At 35.8% G+C, this 15929-nt stretch overlaps 1 long non-coding RNA gene across 1 annotated transcript; it reads left to right on the top strand.

The window, feature by feature from the left end:
• The first annotated feature begins 12878 nt into the window (after positions 1-12878).
• LOC138361861 (uncharacterized) lies at positions 12879-13686 on the top strand. The gene is made up of 3 exons (XR_011227236.1): positions 12879-13026; positions 13284-13448; positions 13560-13686. It is a non-coding gene; the product is annotated as an uncharacterized lncRNA (long non-coding RNA).
• The last annotated feature ends 2243 nt before the right edge of the window (positions 13687-15929 follow it).

Here is a 15929-nt window from a genome sequence, read left to right as displayed (position 1 = left end):
CACTTCTATGCCTACTATTCAAGGCCCGATTTGCTTAATAAGCCAAGTTTTCATGAATTAATATATTTTCTCTAATTTTTTTCTTATGAAATTATAAAGCTACCCATTTCATTGCGTATGAGGTCAATTTTTTTTTATTGGAGTTAAAATTAATGTAGATATATGACCGAATCTAACCAACCCTACCTAACCTAACCTAACCTATCTTTATAGGTTAGGTTTGGTTAGGTAGCCGAAAAAGTTAGGTTAGGTTAGGTTAGGTAGGTTAGGTAGTCGTAAAACAATTAATTCATGAAAACTTGGCTTATTAGGCAAATCGGGCTGAGAAGTTCGTTCTGGCTACTAGGTACGACATATATATATATATATATATATATATATATATATATATATATATATATATATATATATATATATATATATATATATATATATATATATATTAAAAGTTTTGTACACCTGAATATTCCAAATATTAGTAAGAATGTGGCTACTAAATTTCTATTTGATGGAAGAGTAGCGAAGCGTGTGTTGGTTGGCCGTCAGTGGATGTAAAATGTGAGAGTAGCCTGCGACTACTTGATATTTATATAATTCAGCTGATACTGCTACCATCTACTCCGGGCAACCAGCTGTCTCCTCCAGGCATGATGGGACAGGGGGTTGCGTTGAACCTAGGGAACCTAACCTAACCTATCCTAGGGGAGGGCGCTTATCGCTTCGTAATAAGCTACCGTATACAGACTATATAAAAAGTTAGGTTAGGTAAGTACTATTAGGTTCAAATGAGAATGTAGTGGTATACAGGATGTAACTTCTGGTGGTCGAGCCACCAAGGATCCTTATCGGACAGGATGCTGGCCTGGGATAAGACATTATTTGTTCAATGTGATTTTGAGGCAGGACAAAATGTTCAGACATGAGCATGTTTCAGTTATGTATGTTTTAAGGAGTTGAGAACTATTAATCTATCTCTCTCTTTCTCTCTATAAACACAAAATTGTTTTAAATAATAGTGTATGCCGGCTAAGTGTTCAAGCACCATATCTCTCCACGTGCTACTGATTTCTAGTACAAACAATTCCTAAGGCCATTATTAATCTGTACATCGTCCCCATTTGACATTTTTATCTAAATATCTTCCTACATTCAATGGACAACATCTTACTTTACAGTGACCATGTGATAAACAAACAAACAATCACCAGTTTGCATTCTTGGCCAAAAAAACAGTATAATTTTTTGCATAATAGGCCAAAATGTTTACACTTAGCCAGAAACAACAGAGTCCTTGCTAACTTAGTTAAGTAAGACGAGAGCCCTGCATAGTAGGCCAAGAAGTGCGTTCTGGCTATTAGGAACGACATATATATATATATATATATATATATATATATATATATATATATATATATATATATATATATATATATATATATATATATATATATGTCGTACCTAGTAGCCAGAACGCACTTCTATGCCTACTATTCAAGGCCCAATTTGCCTAATAAGCCAAGTTTTCATGAATTAATTGTTTTTCGACTACCTAACCTACCTAACCTAACCTAACCTAACGTTTTCGGCTACCTAACCTAACCTAACTTATAAAGATAGGTTAGGTTAGGTTAGGTAGGGTTGGTTAGATTCGGTCATATATCTACATTAATTTTAACTCCAATAAAAAAAAATTGACCTCATACGCAATGAAATGGGTAGCTTTATAATTTCATAAGAAAAAAATTAGAGAAAATATATTAATTCATGAAAACTTGGCTTATTAAGCAAATCGGGCCTTGAATAGTAGGCATAGAAGTGCGTTCTGGCTACTAGGTACGACATATATATATATATATATATATATATATGTCGTACCTAGTAGCCAGAACTCACTTCTCAGCCTACTATTCAAGGCCCGATTTGCCTAATAAGCCAAGTTTTCCTGAATTAATATATTTACTATAATTTTTTTCTTATGAAATGATAAAGCTACCCTTTTCTCTATGTATGAGGTCAATTTTTTTTTATTGGAGTTAAAATTAACGTAGATATATGACCGAACCTAACCAACCCTACCTAACCTAACCTAACCTATATTTATAGGTAAGGTTATGTTAGGTAGCCAAAAAAAGCTAGGTTAGGTTAGGTTAGGTAGGTTAGGTAGACGAAAAAACATTAATTCATGAAAACTTGGCTTATTAGGCAAATCGGGCCTTGAATAGTAGGCTGAGAAGTGCGTTCTGGCTATTAGGTACGACATATATATATATATATATATATATATATATATATATATATATATATATATATATATATATATATATATATATATGTCGTACCTAGTAGCCAGAACTCACTTTTTGGCCTACTATTCAAGGCCCGATTTGCCTAATAAGCCAAGTTTTCCTGAATTAATATATTTTTTCTAATTTTTTTCTTATGAAATGATAAAGCTACCCATTTCATTATATATGAGGTCAATTTTTTTTTATTGGAGTTAAAATTAACGTAAATATATGACCGAACCTAACCAACCCTACCTAACCTAACCTAACCTATCTTTATAGGTTAGGTTTGGTTAGGTAGCCGAAAAAGTTAGGTTAGGTTAGGTTAGGTAGGTTAGGTAGTCGAAAAACAATTAATTCATGAAAACTTGGCTTATTAGCCAAATCGGGCCTTGCATAGTAGGCCGAGTACGACGTTCTGGCTACTAGGTACAACATATATATATATATATATATATATATATATATATATATATATATATATATATATATATATATATATATATATATGCGAACAAGCCTGAATGGTCCCCAGGACAATATGCAACTGAAAACTCACACCCCAGAAGTGACTCGAACCCATACTCCCAGGGGCAACGCAACTGGTATGAACAAGACGCCTTAATCCACTTGATCATCACGACCGGACAAAATGAGGTGATAGCCGAAGCTATTTGAACCACCCCACCGCCGGCACTCGGATAGTAATCTTGGGCATAGCATTTTACCAAATCACCTCATTCTTTGGGGCACACGTGAGGAACACAAATGCAAACAAGCCTGAATGGTCCCCAGGACAATATGCAACTGAAAACTCACACCCCAGAAGTGACTCGAACCCATACTCCCAGGGGCAACGCAACTGGTATGTACAAGACGCCTTAATCCACTTGACCATCACGACCGGACAAAATGAGGTCCGGTCGTGATGGTCAAGTGGATTAAGGCGTCTTGTACATACCAGTTGCGTTGCCCCTGGGAGTATGGGTTCGAGTCACTTCTGGGGTGTGAGTTTTCAGTTATATATATATATATATATATATATATATATATATATATATATATATATATATATATATATATATATATATATATATATGTCGTACATAATAGCCAGAACGCACTTCTCAGCCTACTATTCAAGGCCCGATTTGCCTAATAAGCCAAGTTTTCATGAATTAATGTTTTTTCGTCTACCTAACCTACCTAACCTAACCTAACCTAGCTTTTTTTGGCTACCTAACCGAACCTTACCTATAAATATAGGTTAGGTTAGGTTAGGTAGGGTTGGTTAGGTTCGGTCATATATCTACGTTAATTTTAACTCCAATAAAAAAAAATTGACCTCATACATAGAGAAAAGGGTTGCTTTATCATTTCATAAGAAAAAAATTATAGTAAATATATTAATTCAGGAAAACTTGGCTTATTAGGCAAATCAGGCCTTGAATAGTAGGCTGAGAAGTGAGTTCTGGCTACTAGGTACGACATATATATATATATATATATATATATATATATATATATATATATATATATATATATATATATATTAAAAGTTTTGTACACCTGAATATTCCAAATATTAGTAAGAATGTGGCTACTAAATTTCTATTTGATGGAAGAGTAGCGAAGCGTGTGTTGGTTGGCCGTCAGTGGATGTAAAATGTGAGAGTAGCCTGCGACTACTTGATATTTATATAATTCAGCTGATACTGCTACCATCTACTCCGGGCAACCAGCTGTCTCCTCCAGGCATGATGGGACAGGGGGTTGCGTTGAACCTAGGGAACCTAACCTAACCTATCCTAGGGGAGGGCGCTTATCGCTTCGTAATAAGCTACCGTATACAGACTATATAAAAAGTTAGGTTAGGTAAGTACTATTAGGTTCAAATGAGAATGTAGTGGTATACAGGATGTAACTTCTGGTGGTCGAGCCACCAAGGATCCTTATCGGACAGGATGCTGGCCTGGGATAAGACATTATTTGTTCAATGTGATTTTAAGGCAGGACAAAATGTTCAGACATGAGCATGTTTCAGTTATGTATGTTTTAAGGAGTTGAGAACTATTAATCTATCTCTCTCTTTCTCTCTATAAACACAAAATTGTTTTAAATAATAGTGTATGCCGGCTAAGTGTTCAAGCACCATATCTCTCCACGTGCTACTGATTTCTAGTACAAACAATTCCTAAGGCCATTATTAATCTGTACATCGTCCCCATTTGACATTTTTATCTAAATATCTTCCTACATTCAATGGACAACATCTTACTTTACAGTGACCATGTGATAAACAAACAAACAATCACCAGTTTGCATTCTTGGCCAAAAAAACAGTATAATTTTTTGCATAATAGGCCAAAATGTTTACACTTAGCCAGAAACAACAGAGTCCTTGCTAACTTAGTTAAGTAAGACGAGAGCCCTGCATAGTAGGCCAAGAAGTGCGTTCTGGCTATTAGGAACGACATATATATATATATATATATATATATATATATATATATATATATATATATATATATATATATATATATATATATATATATATATATATATATATATATATATATATATATATATATATATATATATATATATATATATATATATGTCGTACCTAATAGCCAGAACGCACTTCTCAGCCTACTATTCAAGGCCCGATTTGCCTAATAAGCCAAGTTTTCATGAATTAATGTTTTTTCGTCTACCTAACCTACCTAACCTAACCTAACCTAGCTTTTTTTGGCTACCTAACCTAACCTTACCTATAAATATAGGTTAGGTTAGGTTAGGTAGGGTTGGTTAGGTTCGGTCATATATCTACGTTAATTTTAACTCCAATAAAAAAAAATTGACCTCATACATAATGAAATGGGTAGCTTTATCATTTCATAAGAAAAAAATTAGAGAAAATATATTAATTCAGGAAAACTTGGCTTATTAGGCAAATCGGGCCTTGAATAGTAGGCTGAGAAGTGAGTTCTGGCTACTAGGTACGACATATATATATATATATATATATGTCGTACCTAGTAGCCAGAACGCACTTCTATGCCTACTATTCAAGGCCCAATTTGCCTAATAAGCCAAGTTTTCATGAATTAATTGTTTTTCGACTACCTAACCTACCTAACCTAACCTACCTAACCTAACCTAACCTAACGTTTTCGGCTACCTAACCGAACCTAACTTATAAAGATAGGTTAGGTTAGGTTAGGTAGGGTTGGTTAGATTCGGTCATATATCTACATTAATTTTAACTCCAATAAAAAAAAATTGACCTCATACGCAATGAAATGGGTAGCTTTATAATTTCATAAGAAAAAAATTAGAGAAAATATATTAATTCATGAAAACTTGGCTTATTAAGCAAATCGGGCCTTGAATAGTAGGCATAGAAGTGCGTTCTGGCTACTAGGTACGACATATATATATATATATATATATATATATATATATATATATATATATATATATATATATATATATATATATATATATATATATATATATATATATATATATATATGTCGTACCTAGTAGCCAGAACTCACTTTTTGGCCTACTATTCAAGGCCCGATTTGCCTAATAAGCCAAGTTTTCCTGAATTAATATATTTTTTCTAATTTTTTTCTTATGAAATGATAAAGCTACCCATTTCATTATGTATGAGGTCAATTTTTTTTATTGGAGTTAAAATTAACGTAAATATATGACCGAACCTAACCAACCCTACCTAACCCAACCTAACCTATCTTTATAGGTTAGGTTTGGTTAGGTAGCCGAAAAAGTTAGGTTAGGTTAGGTTAGGTAGGTTAGGTAGTCGAAAAACAATTAATTCATGAAAACTTGGCTTATTAGCCAAATCGGGCCTTGCATAGTAGGCCGAGTACGACGTTCTGGCTACTAGGTACAACATGTATATATATATATATATATATATATATATATATATATATATATATATATATATATATGTCGTACCTAGTAGCCAGAACTCACTTCTCAGCCTACTATGCAAGGCCCAATTTGCCTAATAAGCCAAGTTTTCATGAATTAATTGTTTTTCGACTACCTAACCTACCTAACCTAACCTAACCTAACTTTTTCCGCTACCTAACCTAACCTAACCTATAAAGATAGGTTAGGTTAGGTTAGGTAGGGTTGGTTAGGTTTGGTCATATATCTACGTTAATTTAAACTCCAATAAAAAAAAATTTACCTCATACATAATGAAATGGTTTGATTTATCATTTCATAAGAAAAAAATTAGAGAAAATATATTAATTCAGGAAAACTTGGCTTATTAGGCAAATCGGGCCTTGCATAGTAGGCCGATAAGTGCGTTCTGGCTATTAGGTACGACATATATATATATATATATATATATATATATATATATATATATATATATATATATATATATATATATATATATATATATATATATATATATATATATATATATATATATATATGTCGTACCTAGTAGCCAGAACGCACTTCTCAGCCTACTATGCAAGGCCCGATTTGCTTAATAAGCCAAGTTTTCATGAATTAATATATTTTCTCTAATTTTTTCCTGATGAAATTATAAAGCTACCCATTTCGTTGCGTATGAGGTCAATTTTTTTTTATTGGAGTTAAAATTAATGTAGATATATGACCGAATCTAACCAACCTCTACCTAACCTAACCTAACCTATCTTTATAGGTTAGGTTTGGTTAGGTAGCCGAAAAAGTTAGGTTAGGTTAGGTTAGGTAGGTTAGGTAGTCGAAAAACAATTAATTCATGAAAACTTGGCTTATTAGGCAAATTGGGCCATTTTTAAGACTCTAACCTTCGTAAGAAGGTATGCTCGTATACGAACTGAACGACCGGGCTTCACAACAAAAACATGGCCACATGAGTTGGATTATTCCGGTAATATTGAACTACTGTTCATTGTTATTAGTTTAACAATGCTGTTAGGGAATGTCATAAGAGTTAGGGAATGTCATATGAGTAGTCACAGGGCAACAAAAGATACCCAGCTTCTGGGTACGGGATCTTTGCCCGAAACGCTATGCATGCTAGTGGCTTTACAATAATAATAATAATTTATTTAGGAAAAATATATACATAGATGCAGAGTTACAGTACAAACATTCTGTTTGATTTATAGATAGAGGTAGTACATACAATACCTAAACCCAGCTAGTACGCATAGCGTTTCGGGCAAGATTGTAAAATCATCATTATTCCTATTTTCTCTCTTAACCCCCAGTGTACCTTCTCGTATATTAATAAATAAATAACCAGGGTTTTTTATGCGGTTGTGCTGAAAGCCTGACGTAAAATAAATCATTGTGTCGGAGAACAGGAAGCTACAAATTAGGCTATATTGAGGTTCCCCCCTCCCCCATTTCCCCCCAATTACAGGTCTGTCTAATTACCACAAGCTACACAAGCTTCACAAAGCTTCCTGGCAATACGTTAGTAATGAATAAATATGATATGTTAGGATGACCTAACCTAACCTAACCTAATCAAACCTAACCAAATCTAACCTAACCAAATCTAACCTAACCAAATCTAACCTAACCAAATCTAACCTAACCTAACCAAACCAAACCTAACCTAACCTAACCTAACCTAACCTAACCTAATCGATGCTTGGATCGTCGACTTGATTTGGTGTCACCATTGCTTTATTTTCGTCTAATTTCTTTATAAAAAGATACTTTTTCAGATTAAAATTATGTTTTTTCGTGTTGTACATTCAGTACCAACATTATAATGAGTAAATATATCTTATTTATTCATTACTAACATATTGCCAGGAAGCTATGTGAAGCTTGTGTAGCTTGTAATTAGACAGACCGCCAATTACTGGTTGAGTAAATCAGCCTAGCCTACTTCTTCCTAGCATAACCTAGCCAACACTAGCCAAGCCTAGTCTACCCTTGCCTAGCCTAGCAAACAGCCCTTGAACCCCCTACTGTTAAGACTCTGCTCTCTGATTGTACCTATGACACCTATTATTAATTTCCTTCTGTATCTTTAGCTCCAGTATGTTGTTATATTATGCTGTGCAAATTTGGGACCTGGCCCTCTAGTATCTTACATATATGTATTATTTGATACCATTCTTGTCTCCTGTCCAGAGAGTACATTTTGAGAGCTTTGAGACGGTCTCAATTATTTAGATGTTTTGTCATTTATATGTTTGCTGTTTATGGTCTCTTTATTTCCTCTAATTCAGAGATTTCTCCTGTTCAGAAAGGGGGAGTCAGTACCGAGCAATACTCAAGATGGGACAGCCCCAGTTATTTGAATAGTATTAGCATTACTGTGGGTGGGGTCTTTGATTTTTAACATTCTCATAAACCATTCCATTATTTTTCTGGCCGCCACTATATTTGCTCGGTTATGTTCACAAAGTGTGAGGTCGTCAGACGTCGTAATTCTCAGATCTCTTGCATGTTTTTTCCTTCATAGAGTAGGTCTGATTGTGTCCTGTGTTCCTTGTTTCATTTAATTTCCTCGTTTCTACCATACTTCAGCACCTGTAACTTATCACTGTTAAAATCATGTTATTTCTGTTTTTTCAATGTCTCCTACAGTGCCAATTTACTTGTGTCTTCTGTATCATCTGTAAAGTTTCATTGTTCAAATTTCAATTATATTTTGCTTGTATTTTCACATGTATTAATTTTATTTTTATCTCAGTTTAATTACTGAAACAATGCCAAGAAGTTAATATGTAAACAAAAAGTGCTTATGAGATTTGCATGTCACAACTCTCATTTGCAGTTTTTGGATGGTGGTGCAAGTATGCATCCTACCTTGTTCTTGTAGTTTTATATAATTAATCTAAACTGATACTATTTTACGCCTGGTTTTAAATAGTTTTGTACCTTTTGGGTAAATTTTACAGCAGCCCAACATCAATTTCAATCGGTGATATTGTTTCTCATGCAGTCGAATATCTGAGAGCTCATTGCAACAATGGATTCCAAAAATCCAAGTAAGTTTCATTATACAGTAATTAGGATTAGGTTTCCTTTATCGCGGTACTAGATTTTAATCATATTGCATACTTTATGATAGCCCAAATTATCATAATTTTCAGGACAGAAAAGTGTATGAAGCAGTCTTTCATGCTACATTTATCCATTTAGCTAAGAGTATAATTAGCAAATGATTCACAAAATATTAATTACACAATTTGATAATTGTCCCAAACAGACGTAAAGATCATTGCATCTTCGTTTTCTGATGTGTTGTTTTGTCATCCAAAGATTGTACATTATTACCTAAAATTCCAATTTAGAATATTTATTAAGTATTACTTAGTTTGCTTTCATCTAGAGTATGCACCTCCTCTCTTGGATTGCCTACCCTCCATCCTTCACCAGACATTAAATATCTTTGCTTATACTAAGTATTTAAAGTGCAATCAATACCTGCTTGATGGGGTTCTGGGAGTTCTTTTACTCAGCAAGACTGGCAGTAGGCCAGGCTTGACTTGTGAGAGTTGGGTCCACCAGGCTGTTGCTTGGAGTGGCGCACATACCCACCACAGCCTGGTTGGTCCGGCACTCCTTTGAGAAAACTATCTAGTTTTCTCTTGAAGAAGTCCACGGTTGTTCCGGCAATATTTCTTATGCTCGCTAGGAGTATGTTGAAAAACCGCAGACCTCTGATGTTTATTCAGTACTCTCTGATTGTGTCTATGGCACCCCTGCTCTTCACTGGTTATATTCTGCATTTTCTTCCATATTGTTTACTTCAGTATGTTGTTATTTTACTGTGTAGATTTGGAACCTGGGCCTCCAGTATTTTCCATGTGTATATTATTTGGTATCTCTCTTGTCTCCTTTCTAGTGAGTACATTTGGAGAGCTTTGAGACGATCCCAATAATTTAGGTGCTTTATCGAGTCTATGCATGCTGTATATGTTCTCTCTATTCCCTCTATTTCAGCAATCTTCACCTGCTCTGAAGGGGAAAGTGAGTACTGAGCAGTACTCAAGACGGGACAACACAAGTGACTTGAAGAGTACAACCATTGTGATGGGATTCCTGGATTTGAAAGTTCTCGTAATCCATCCTCTCATTTTTCTTGCTGCCACAATATTTGCTTGATTATGCTCCCTAAACTTTAGTTCGTCAGACATTATTATTCCCAAGTCCTTTACATGTTACTTTCCTACTATGGACAAATTTGATTGTGTCTTGTACCCTGTATTATGTTTAAGGTTCTCATTTTTACCATATCTGAGTACCTGGAATTTGTCGCTTTTAAACATCATGTTATTTTCTGCTGCCCAGTCGTAAACTTTATTAATACTGTATCTACTTGTAGTTTTTCAATATCTTCAGCAGAGGTCATTTTTAAGCTGATTTTTGTGTCATCTGCCAAGGATGATCCAACGCTGTGCCTTGTATATGAGTCTATATCTGATATGAGAATATCAGATATAGAAGGGAAAGCAATGGTGCAAGGACTGTATCTTGAGGTACAGAGCTTTTAACTGTTCTTGGACTCGATTTTATATGGTTGACTGTTACTCTTTGTGTTCTGTTTGACAGAAAACTGAGTATCCAGCGTCCTATTTTACCAGTTATTCCCATTGACCTCATTTTGTGTGCTATCACTTCATGGTCAAATTTGTCGAATGCGTTTGTGAAATCCGTGTACTGTATACCACATCTGCATTCCCTTTTTCTTCTAATGCCTCAGTGATTTTGTCGTAATGGTCAAGTAGCTGTGGGAGGCATGATCTTCCCGTTGTAAATCCATGTTCGCCTGGATTGTGGAGATCATTTGTTTCCATGAAAGTAGTGACCTGACTCCTGATCAATATCTCAAATACTTTTATTATGTGGGACGTTAGTGCAACTGGTCTATAATTCTTTGCCAGTGCTTTGCTCCCTCTCTTGTGTAGAGGGGCTATGTCTGCTGCTTTAAGCGCATCTGGTATTTCCCCCGTGTCCAATCTCTTCCTACTCACTATACTGAGTGCCTGTGCTAATGTCACTTTGCATTTCTTTATAAATATTAAATTCCATGAGTCTGGACCCGGGGCTGAGTGCATGGGCATATTGTAAAATTCTCTTTCAAAATGTTCCATGCTCGTGTTGATATTGGTTATATTTACAGGGGTTTGGATATCACGCATAAAGAAGTTGTCCGGATTTTTTACTTTCATGCTGTGTATCTGAGTGCTAAACATATCCTCATACAGCTTCTTTAGGATTTCACTAATTGTAAAATTAGTGTTATGACAAATTAGAAATTTGTCATCCTCAATGTATGAACCTTCACTAATACAAATAGGTCCAATATTGGCAGTGATATTTTCTTATGATTTAGCATAAATGAGGAAATATTTTGGGTTTTCCTTTATTTCTTGAATTGCTTTTTTGTCTAGTTGCCTCTCTTCAATCTGATATGAATGCTTCAGTCTCTGTTTTATTTCTACAATCTTCCTGTTTAAATTATTCCTTCTTTGTATGAAAAGTTGTCTGCTTAATCATTTCCGTTGTTTTTTGTCTTTTTTTGTAGTGTCGCCTGCGTTTTCTTTCTACGTTGGACCTCTTTCTGGCTTTCCTCAAAGGAACATGTTTCAGACAGACTTCATAGGCTTCAGAAGTCTGTTTTTCTATTCTTTGTGTATGATGTTTATTACTTAGAACACATTCCCATTGAACGTTCGTAAGTTCCCCATTTATTTTTGCCCAGTCTATCCTTTTATTATTATTATTAAAATTGGATTTATTGAATAACCCTTCTCACTTGTTGTTTCTCTTAGGCCTACTACCATTATTAATGTTAGTTTTCACTTCAATGTTGTCCGAGTACGTAGTGTTTGAGACAGTAATGTCGCTGATTAGCTCATCATTGTTTTTAAATATCAGGTGCAGCGTGTTTTCGTTCCTAGTTGGTTCTGTAATCTGCTGACTGTGCGAGAATTTGTCACAGAATGTCAGTAGTTCTCTGACCTGTAGTTTGTTATTTCCAGGTTGATTTCCTGCTATAATGTTATTTTTACTATTCTCCATTTTAAAATGGGCAGATTGAAGTCTGCAAAGAAGATAATATCTGGTACTGTTTTTGTTAAGTTATCAAGGATATTCTCTATTTTGTGGATTTGCTCAGTTAATTTCTCAACTGTTGCATCTTGCAGTTTGTATATTAAAATAATAATTAGATTTATATTTTCAACCCTGATTCCACGTACCTCTACCACCTCATTAGTTGAGTTCAGGAGCACTGTTCATGCCAGTTCCTCTTTAATATACAGACCTACTCTTCCACCTGACCTTATTACTCTGTCACATCTATATAAATTATAATTTTGGATACAGATTTCACTATCCATGTGGTCTTTTATGTTGAATGATTTGCTCATTCATTCATCATTTGCTCATTTATTTGATCATTCAAATATGAATGATTTCCCATATTGTGTGTGACTTCTGGTGAGCTTAGGTAGTTCTACATTATAATGTAATTATACTGTACTGCACAGTTTATCATAACCCAAATTATCTTTATTTTTCAGTCCTAAGAAACGCTTTACAGCGATTATATCCCTCATGTAATATTATCGTGAACATTAATCAACATGTCTGCAAGTGTGGCTATAGGCTTTTTGATGCAAAACGTAAAGCTCAGCCGGAAAGCCAGGCTCAGGCAAATATCAAGAGATCAGAAAAAAAAAACATATACCTGTTGTACATGGTAAGCTCACTTATATTTTTATTCACAATGTTTAATATGGAAATAAATAACATATAATTGATTAATTTAATTTTATTTAAAGGAAATATTTTACTCCCTTTCATATTGTTGTAAAGATTACCAACATATATTGTCAAATGAGCAATTTATGTCATCTGCATTTAAAATACAGCTTTCACACACTTCACGTATTTGTGTTGGATAATATCATTTTCCAGCTTTACATAGAATACTTTGTGTTCTTTATCTATGTTCAGATGAGTTGCATAAAAGTGTGCAAGATTTACAACACCAAAAGAAATTGAAGGAGATTGAAGAGGAGATAACAAGTCTTCGAGCAATTTATGATTCCCAAAATAACAACCCAAAAAGGCGGACAATTATGTACACTGGCACTTCGTCTAGAAAAAGCAGAGCTTTAGGTATTAGTATTATTGTCAACAGTTAAATATAATCACTAACTGCTCTTAAATGTAATTATAAATAACTTGTTATAGTAATATATTTTTTACTGTTTTTTTTTCTATTACTAGGCACACCATCAAATCCTTTCCCTTGCAGTCATGAAGTAATGAAGCCTCCAGTTTCTGTTGTAGACGTTATACCCCAAAATATCAATGGTATGTTATCTAATTATTTTAGAGAGATACAAATATAAATGCATTGCCATAGCAACCAAGGACTAAGTTGCAAATACAGTGTGTGTGTGTGTGTGTTTGTGTATATATATATATATATATATATATATATATATATATATATATATATATATATATATATATATTATATATATATATATATATATATATATATATATATATATATATATATATATATATATATATATATATATATATATATATATATATATATAACTGAAAACTCACACCCCAGAAGTGACTCGAACCCATACTCCCAGGAGCAACGCAACTGGTATGTACAAGACGCCTTAATCCACTTGACCATCACGACCGGACAAAATGAGGTGATAGCCGAGGCTATTTGAACCACCCCACCGCCGGCACTCGGATAGTAATCTTGGGCATAGCATTTTACCAAATCACCTCATTCTTTGGGGCACACGTGAGGAACACAAATGCGAACAAGCCTGAATGGTCCCCAGGACAATATGCAACTGAAAACTCACACCCCAGAAGTGACTCGAACCCATACTCCCAGGAGCAATGCAACTGGTATGTACAAGACGCCTTAATCCACTTGACCATCACGACCGGACAAAATGAGGTGATAGCCGAGGCTATTTGAACCACCCCACCACCGGCACTCGGATAGTAATCTTGGGCATAGCATTTTACCAAATCACCTCATTCTTTGGGGCACACGTGAGGAACACAAATGCGAACAAGCCTGAATGGTCCCCAGGACAATATGCAACTGAAAACTCACACCCCAGAAGTGACTCGAACCCATACTCCCAGAAGCAACGCAACTGGTATGTACAAGACGCCTTAATCCACTTGACCATCACGACCGGACATAATGAGGTGATAGCCTAAGCTATTTGAACCACCCCACCGCCGGCACTCGGATAGTAATCTTGGGCATAGCATTTTACCAAATCACCTCATTCTTTGGGGCACACGTGAGGAACACAAATGCGAACAAGCCTGAATGGTCCCCAGGACAATATGCAACTGAAAACTCACACCCCAGAAGTGACTCGAACCCATACTCCCAGAAGCAACGCAACTGGTATGTACAAGACGCCTTAATCCACTTGACCATCACGACCGGACATAATGAGGTGATAGCCTAAGCTATTTGAACCACCCCACCGCCGGCACTCGGATAGTAATCTTGGGCATAGCATTTTACCAAATCACCTCATTCTTTGGGGCACACGTGAGGAACACAAATGCGAACAAGCCTGAATGGTCCCCAGGACAATATGCAACTGAAAACTCACACCCCAGAAGTGACTCGAACCCATACTCCCAGAAGCAACGCAACTGGTATGTACAAGACGCCTTAATCCACTTGACCATCACGACCGGACATAATGAGGTGATAGCCTAAGCTATTTGAACCACCCCACCGCCGGCACTCGGATAGTAATCTTGGGCATAGCATTTTACCAAATCACCTCATTCTTTGGGGCAAATGTGAGGAACACAAATGCGAACAAGCCTGAATGGTCCCCAGGACAATATGCAACTGAAAACTCACACCCCAGAAGTGACTCGAACCCATACTCCCAGAAGCAACGCAACTGGTATGTACAAGACGCCTTAATCCACTTGACCATCACGACCGGACATAATGAGGTGATAGCCTAAGCTATTTGAACCACCCCACCGCCGGCACTCGGATAGTAATCTTGGGCATAGCATTTTACCAAATCACCTCATTCTTTGGGGCACACGTGAGGAACACAAATGCGAACAAGCCTGAATGGTCCCCAGGACAATATGCAACTGAAAACTCACACCCCAGAAGTGACTCGAACCCATACTCCCAGAAGCAACGCAACTGGTATGTACAAGACGCCTTAATCCACTTGACCATCACGACCGGACATAATGAGGTGATAGCCGAAGCTATTTGAACCACCCCACCGCCGGCACTCGGATAGAATTCTTGGGCATAGCATTTTACCAAATTACCTCATTCTTTGGGGCACACGTGAGGAACACAAATGCGAACAAGCCTGAATGGTCCCCAGGACAATATGCAACTGAAAACTCACACCCCAGAAGTGACTCGAACCCATACTCCCAGAAGCAACGCAACTGGTATGTACAAGACGCCTTAATCCACTTGACCATCACGACCGGACATAATGAGGTGATAGCCTAAGCTATTTGAACCACCCCACCGCCGGCACTCGGATAGTAATCTTGGGCATAGCATTTTACCAAATCACCTCATTCTTTGGGGCACAC

Source organism: Procambarus clarkii, chromosome 8, assembly GCF_040958095.1.
Source record: "Procambarus clarkii isolate CNS0578487 chromosome 8, FALCON_Pclarkii_2.0, whole genome shotgun sequence".
Taxonomy (NCBI): domain Eukaryota; kingdom Metazoa; phylum Arthropoda; class Malacostraca; order Decapoda; family Cambaridae; genus Procambarus; species Procambarus clarkii.
The sequence above is the reverse complement of the archived record's forward strand: the minus strand, read 5'-3'. Positions and strand labels throughout refer to the sequence as shown.